General features: G+C 36.4%; 1 long non-coding RNA gene across 1 annotated transcript in view; it reads right to left on the bottom strand.

Moving 5' to 3' along the window:
* LOC106724575 overlaps positions 1 to 4686 on the bottom strand; it is a 23249-nt gene extending 18563 nt beyond the window's left edge. The window contains exon 1 of the long non-coding RNA XR_001360417.1: positions 4674 to 4686. This is a non-coding gene — a long non-coding RNA (uncharacterized LOC106724575). The remainder of the gene's footprint in view (positions 1 to 4673) is intronic.
* Positions 4687 to 8423: the final 3737 nt, after the last annotated feature.

The following is an 8423-nucleotide window of genomic DNA, read 5'->3' as shown; positions in this document are numbered from 1 at the left end:
TTCGATTCCGGTCAAGGGCACATGCCCAGGTTTCGGGCTTGATCCCCAGTGGGGAGCATGCAGAAGGCAGCCAATCAATGATTCTCTCTCATCATTGATGTTTTTATCTCTCTCTCTTCCTTCCTCTCTGAAATTAATAAAAATATTTTTTTAAAAAAAATGTTGCTTCAACGGCATGAAAAAAAGTCTTTTTTGCATTGAATTATGACTGGCAATGAAAAGTGGATTTATTTTGAGAATCCCAAATGCACAAAATCATGGGTTGATCCAGGTCAACCATCAACATCGACTGTACGGCCAAATCGCTTCAGAAAGAAGACAATGTGCCCTTGGTGGATCAGGAAGGTGTGGGGTATTATGAGCTTCTAAAACCAGGTGAAACCATTAATACTGATTGCTACCAACAACAAATAATCAATTTGAACCAACCTTTGATCGTGAAACGACCAGAATGTGCCAGAAGACACGGCAAAGTAATTTTGCTTCATGATAATGCACCATCATACACTTCAAAACCAGTTAAAGACACGTTAAAAGATCTTGCCTGGGAAGTATTAACCCACCCGCCGTATTCACCAGACCTTGCTCCTTCAGTTTACCACTTGTTCCGATCGATGGCACATGCACTTTCTGAGCAGCACTTCAAAACGTACGAAAAAGTGGAAAATTGGGTCTTTGAATGGTTTGCCTCAAAACAAGAAAAGTTCTCTTGGGACAGTATCATCAGATTCCCTGAAAGATGGGGGAAATGTGTAGCTAGCGATGGACATTACTTTGAAGAAAGCACTTTTGATGTTTCTCTTGAAATTATCATGTTTTCTTTGATTAAAAAATCTACCATTATTAACCGGTACACCTAGTAGATAGATGTTAAAGGCAAATGTATAAAAATATATATAAATATATGTTAGTGGATATATAATAAAAATGTAATTTGTGATATCAATAAAAAAAGTGTGTCAGGAGAAGAAATAAAACTGTAGAGTTTTTGTATGTGATTAAATTTAAGTTGTCTTTTTAAAATCTATTTTTGTAACTATACTAGAAGCCCGATGCATCAAATTCGTGCAGGAGTAGGCCTTCCTTCCCCCAGCTGCTGGCACTGGCTTCTCTCTGGCACCCTGAACCCAGGCTTTCCTCTGGCCACTGGCAGGCACCCAGGACCTGGGCTTCCCTCACAGCCCCAGCTTGTCCGGAAGGATGTCCAGTCTGATTAGCATATTATGCATTTATTATTATAGATGATGTTTGATGTAAGCCCTATGGTAACCCCAATAAACACCTACAGTAAATACACAAAATAAAATAAAAGGGAATAAAAGCATGTCACTACAAAAAAAATCAATGAAACACAAAGCAAGACAGTAAAAAGGGAAAAGAAGGACAGGAGAGCTATTAGAAAGACAGAATACAACTAACAAAATTTCCATAATGCCATTAATTACATTAAATGTAAATGGATTCAACTCTATTAAAAGACAGAATGAATTTACAAATAAAACAAGATTCCAACTATATGCTTCCTACAAGCAACTCACTTTAGATTTAAGGACATACATGTGCTGAAAGTGAAAGAATGTTTTGTGCAAATGGTAATCAAAAGACAGAAGGGATGGCCATATCAGGAGAAATACTAGCAAACCAAATACAGCAGCTCATTAAAAGGATAATCTACCATGTAAGATTTATGCAAGTGGGATTTATTCCGGGGATGCAAGGATGTTTCAACACCAATTAATATTTTAACTATAATAGAATGAAGGATTGAAAAATCACATGATTATCTCAAAATATACAGATAAAGCATTTGAAAACATTCAACATCCTTTCATGTTAAAAAACACTCAACAACTGCTCTGGCTGGGCAGCTCAGTTAGAGCATCGTCCCAATACACCAACAGATTGAGGGTTCAATTGATGTTTCTCTCTCACATTGATGTTTCACTCTCTCTCCCTTCCTCTCTCTCTAAAATCTATTAAAATTACTTTTTAAAAAAATGCATTCATCGGAAGTAGTTCCCATTTATATATTAAAGCTGGGTTTGGAGTGACCTGAAAAGCCCTTCCTCTCATTACATTCACCAGAAACTGTCAGATCATTCAGGTGCATATCAATGGATATGAAAATAAAATAAATTAGGAAATCACCTACTTCCAGCCCTTTGAGAATGTAAAAATATAGAAATTGGCTTTAATTTTCAAAATATATTTTTTATTTATTTCAGAGAGGAATGGATATGGAGAGAGAGAGAGAGACAGAGAGAGAGAGAGAGAGAGAGAGAGAGAGGGAGAGAGAAACATCAATGATGAGAGTCACTGATCGGCTGCCTCCTGCACACCCTACACCTCGGATAGAGCCTGCAACCTGGGTACGTGCCTTGACTGGAGAATCAAACGATGATCTCCTGTTTTGTAGGTTGATGCTAAACCACTGAGCCATGCTGGCTGGGCGGACTTTAAATGTTTTAGTAGTAGAGTTATGTTATTCAATACCAGCAATTCCAAATAACTTTGCACCCATCCAAATGGTGTGGGAGCAATGCTTTGCCTGAGCTACACATGGTCAAGGTGGGCTGGCAAAAGGGGGAAGGTCAGTGGGGAAAAAAAAATGAGACATGTGTACTACTATCTATAATACTTTAAACAATAAAATAAAATTTTAACAAAAGGTAGCCTTCCTGGCAAAGGAGGCAGGGAACTGAGACATTCCAACTCTACCTATTCTGAAAATATTGTTAAATTAGAATCCCCTTGGAGAACCCAAATAGGGTGGCCAGGAGGACACTGTGTGAAGGCATTTTCTGTTTCAAAGGTCCAAACAGAAGAAAATTCCTGAAGGAAAGAAATGGACAGAAAAGTGGGAAGAGTCCATTCAGAGATTTATTTGAAAGGTGATAAAAAGGAAAAGGGAAATACAGATATAAAAAATCTCAGTGGAGAAGGAATAATGATAATAAAGTCTGATATGCCCCGCACATTTAACAATGAATACTTTTGGAAACTTCATATTGGGGGGAAAAAATTATAGGTACTTTCATGAGGCAATCACAAAATTTGGGAATAATACCATTGATACTTTAAGATTCTTTTTTAAAACATTTTTATTACTTTTGGAGAGAGAGGAAGGGAGGAGGATAGAGAGATAGAAGCATCTATGAGAGAGACACATCAATCAGCTGCCTCCTGCACGCCTCCTACCGGGGATCAAGCTGGCAACCCAGGCATGTGCACTGACTAGGAATTGAACCAGGGACCTCTTGGTTCATAGGTCAATGTCCACCACTGAGCCACACCAGCCAGGCCAAGATTCTTTAATGGAAAGAAACCTGTGGTTGCTGGTTACATTTGGAGATATTTTAAGTCCTCCCAACTAGAAAGACTACATTTGTCAGTTGCCTGCAGGCTGTGTCACAAGCAAAGGTACTCATTGTAAAGGATTTGTTACTCCGAAGTAGAATTAATATTCTTTTAAGTTGTTTGGGTAACAGCTGTTAGTTACAAAACCTCGTTTTCCACTGATAAATCACAAAATACTTGAGTCTGTTCATGTGTTAAGGACAAACACAACTTAATAACTTCTAAGTATATTCAGATGTCTGATAACTAAATATGCATGTTATAAACCTTCCTTGTGTATCCTTCTCTCACACAGAGGCTTTCTCTGCGCCTACTCTCATGTCCCCTAGTCACCATCCATGTTGTACTCACATGCTACTTAAAATACCCGTTTACTTTCCTTATTAACACACTCAATACATTTTCTGAGCACCATATGCCTACAGGGCAGCTGCATTGTCTCTCACCATCTGGGCTGCTGAATGTCAGTCTCCTCTCCTCCCCTTTTAAGTAACTATGCACTGTCTTCGAAAGGCAATGAACTTAGGATATCGCTGGGTATGCTACTGGCTGCTCTGCTCCCATGCTGGGCTTTTGCCCTAGGTGAGGCTCATGCATTATTTAAAACGCCAACCATGAGAACGCTTGGATTAAACATGTTCCTCATGATGCTGAAGATTGGAATTTAAAGCAGTATTAAAACTCAAAATAAAATATAAGAATCGAAACTGGTTACATGGCACTTTGTGGGGGAAAAGCCTCAAACGTTTCTCTGTCTCTTTTTTTTTTGGTATGGTCAGTGTGAATTCTAGGATATTTCTTCATCAGCCTCTCGGTATGTCCATGAGGATACTTAGATGGTGTAGTTGGACAGCCTGTTAAAGGACAAGGAATCTGAAATTTGCCACCCAATTGGTGCGTCTGGAGCAGACCCATTGGCTGCCGGCAGGGTAACTGAGAGCCCATCATCACTATAATTGAAAACACAAACACAACACAACAAAAAACATCAGCTCAGATTTAGAAGAAATGAACACGCAATCAAATTTCTAATGTTCCCATAAATTGCTGCTAACTGGTCTACGGCACTCGGTGTTTGAGTGCGCATGATACGTGTGTTCCACTGATGTTGGAGGGGGAGAGCACGCAGGACACCCACCAGGCAATTATCCAAGCTATTGTGGTTTCGCGAGGACGTGGAGCAGCCCCGCCTCTCTTGTTGCCCTGGGAACACATGCTGGGTGACTACTCCACCTTCCCCACCCATTTTGAATCACTTCTTAAAAAAAAGTATTTTGTGAACTTTTGCATTTTCTTTAACATTGCTTCACAGAAACCCACCCTCTGCCTAACTGCCAAGATAGAATATTTCTTATTCCTCTACTTCTGCATACCTAACTGATACTGTATATCTTTGTTTAGAAGCTATGGCTTCTATTAAATTTAATTACTTACCCCTGTGGCTTTAAATTGAGGGTGGCTATAAAACAAAGACGGCTTCTATTAAATTTAATTACTTTCCCCTGCGGCTTGCCTGGGAAGGGAGGCTTCTATTAAAAACTGCATGGTCTAGGTGTGGCTGCTAATCAAAGATGCTTCTAAATGAAGATATACAGTCCGGGGCAATAATTAATCAAAGGAGACAATGTTAGGTATAGAAACAGGATGGCATGATAAATGCCAATCCTGAAATTTATTAAAGTGATCGTAGTTCTGAAAGAATTTTCATAATTTATGTTGTTCTGGTTTTCTTAATAAAAATATATAGGTTACATCTGCACATACCATATAGGATATATTAATGTTCTATTGAGGAAGGTAAATATTTTTAAACATCACACCCTATCAGATAAAGACCAAGGCTCTGGGAGGCTTTTAACTGATTTTTCCCCTTTTGATAGTAGCTGAGGAAAGAAAATGGCTTACAGATTGCGCTATGTATATAGTTTGAAAGTAACAACAGAAAAATGATGTTCATAATCTGAATTGCAATGAAACCAATTATCTGTGCTGTGGTTGTTCACATGGGAATTCTCCTAAAGGTTTAGTATTTCTTAAAAGAAATTAAAAACAGCTGTAAAAATACCATAAAACAAAAATAGCAGCTGCAAAAGAGATTAACATTCCTAAATTTCATTTGAACCTGATATGCTATTTTTCCAACAGCAACATAGATATTCTGATTTTTAAATCTATCTTTATGAAATCTTACCTTTAAAAAAAACAGAACTACTGAACCCACGTCTGATAGAACCGGTCTTTACTATTCACATGAATTTTAGAGAATTTTCTCCCTGAAGATGTTGTTAGTATTATTCCATCTTGTTTAGTAATCCTCAAACACATGCTATCATTGTAGATTAATCTGAAGTCATTTAAGATTAAACATTACTGAGTAAACTAATTACAGCAAACTCTGTTCTTCTTTCTCTCCCCCATCCTCTTTCTCTCTCTCTCTCTCTCTTTTTTTAAAGCTGTCAACTGCTTTTTACACTGAACCATGAAGACCAAAGACCTTTTTAAAATTTTATATAGTGTCTGCTTTCCAATTAGGCAAGCGACCATAGATAAAATATTACTGACATTTTTCATATGTATATATATATATACGTATGCATATACACATATATGCATAAATATTAAAACAAAAAGCAATTTATAAAACAGATCTCGAGGTGGTGACAGTATAAAACAGTTAGTTTTGCTGTGCTGTTTAAAACATATGGCAGCAACTTTTCTAGACCTGGGCCAGATGGAGGCCTTTAATCGATCCAGTCTGTTATACCGTATGTTATTTCTCCATCAAAAGGGGTTCCTCCTCCCCAATTTATAAATAAGTTGCTAAATTTTTAAATGCAAGAAGCAATACTTTGCTAGATAAAAATAGTGAATTGAGACTATTTTTAAAAGGCAGACAGTTATTAAAGATGAAATTATCAGAAATTTGCATTTTTGTTCTTTTAGCAACACTCTTGTCAGCTGTTCAAACTTAACATGCATTCGACATAGTTTACATATCTTATTTGTTTGGTTTTTTGTTGGGTTAGGAGCCAAATGCTTTCAGACAGAAACATTGTATTTGACAAGCTCTCTAGCAAATATTACCAAGATGCACAGTCAATTAAATCATTACGCTTGGCAAACACCTCAGTAATCACTTAGAGATTCAATGGTAAAAATCACTTTTCAATTAGATTGCATATTAAAATATTTCCAACACTTTTATACCCTTTAAAAATCTTTTGCCCCAAAATAAATGTTTACATCAGCCTCTCAACCATTTTAAAATATGAAAAAAACACTAATGCAGTTGTAAGATACAAACACTATATGTATATTAATATGTAAATAGCCAATTGAATGGAAAGGTACTGCTGTTATAACACAAATAATTGTAGTTTGTTTTACCTTAACTATGTTAGTAAAGCCAATTCTCTGTCTCACAAACACATGTATAATTTAAAAAATATGTGAGGAGCTGAGAAATCAGAATATAACATTTTGGAATAGTTTACTGCTATTGTTCTTTTGTTATAAATATTATTTGTGACATAGGTTCAGATTTTGAAGTAAACTAAGATGTATGCATAACAGAAATCAAATGAAAGCAACTGGTCTCTGGAGAAATATGCATCCCTTTTGTAGAACCCAGCCTTAATGGAGCCCAGTGCCTAACATATTCACAGCTTCTAACAACTTATGAAATGGGTGAATGTTCAAACAAAATATCAACCAGATCTATTCTCTTTAGCATGTTTATTTATGACTACTTTCTTTTGAGAGAAACCAGGAGTATGATAATGGTCGCACGCAGACTAAATAGGCTGTGTTTTCATGAGCAGTAATCCCATACAAGTACAAGAGAGAAAAGCTGTATTTTTCCAATATAATCCTACAAGGGCAAATGACAGCCTTACCTGATGGCTGATATCTTTTATAGTACGACTGTGACATATTTTATGCATCACAAAGAATGATCAAAGATGTCTCTAGAGGCTCTCCATCATGGAATGTGGCCCCACAGCCCCCGTCTGCCTCTAAATCAGGCAATAATGCACCTTTAAAAGAAGTGGGGCCTGCCTCCCCGAGTGATGATGATTTGGGGTCTATGTGAGCATGATTTTGATTTCTCTTTCAGCTATGTGAGTTCTAAACTTATATGCATGTTTCCCTTGGTTGTGAAATGATAAGTGTCTAAAAGAAACATGAGATTGTATATTTTTTAAAAGTCCCTGTTTAATGTATAGTTGTGCTTGTTTTTACTGCTTTTGTAATCTAATGTCGTTTAGAAAAGAAAATGCAACTCAGAAACGAACAAAACCATTCCATTTGTTTCCCATTAAAACATGTTAATAAAATAACTTCAACATACTTTTGTTCTTACATAGAAAACTGCATTGCAGCTATTTTTTTTTTATCAAACTTAAATGACTATTTAGATTTTCTGTACAAATTGAAAATAAATTGGAAAATGTTGGCAATAACCCAGTTAATTTTAGCACACAGCCTCCAATCTTATAATATCTGGATAATTTCCAAAAACACTATTTTCCTAAATATTTTCAAATGTTTTGATGAAAATGTCTTGTTACTCAGACTTTATCTAGATAATTAAATTCTCTTCTCTCTTTGGAGTTGATCTCCACACATAATCAAAGTCCAAAAATAGACATGTTTTAATTATATTAACCCTACCAGATAGATAGTCATTGTGATGTTCTTGTTAGGACTACATATTTTTAAACAATCAAATAAACAAAACCTGGTATGGTTATTGGTTAATGACATTTGTTAATGAGAGAAGGCCATCGGCTGCATAAACCATTTCTTGCAATGATAGAACTACTGCCCACATGAAGGTACTTCCATTGAGATTTTCACTTAGTGATAGTTCTTGGGTGCTGAAGAATGCTGAAATATCCCGTGAAATTCCTCAAAAAAAAAGACACAGGACCATCCAGGAAACTATGAACTCAGTTAATCAATCTTATCGACAAAACCACTCAAAACGTTTACCCTAAAGAGAGTGAGTTTTCAAAGAACATCTTTTATTTCTAAAAATCGTGCATACCCAATTGCAAGTAAAT

This window comes from Myotis brandtii, unplaced genomic scaffold (genome assembly GCF_000412655.1).
Source record: "Myotis brandtii unplaced genomic scaffold, ASM41265v1 scaffold896, whole genome shotgun sequence".
Classification (NCBI taxonomy): Eukaryota; Metazoa; Chordata; class Mammalia; order Chiroptera; family Vespertilionidae; genus Myotis; species Myotis brandtii.
This window is presented reverse-complemented; position numbering and strand designations above follow the sequence as displayed.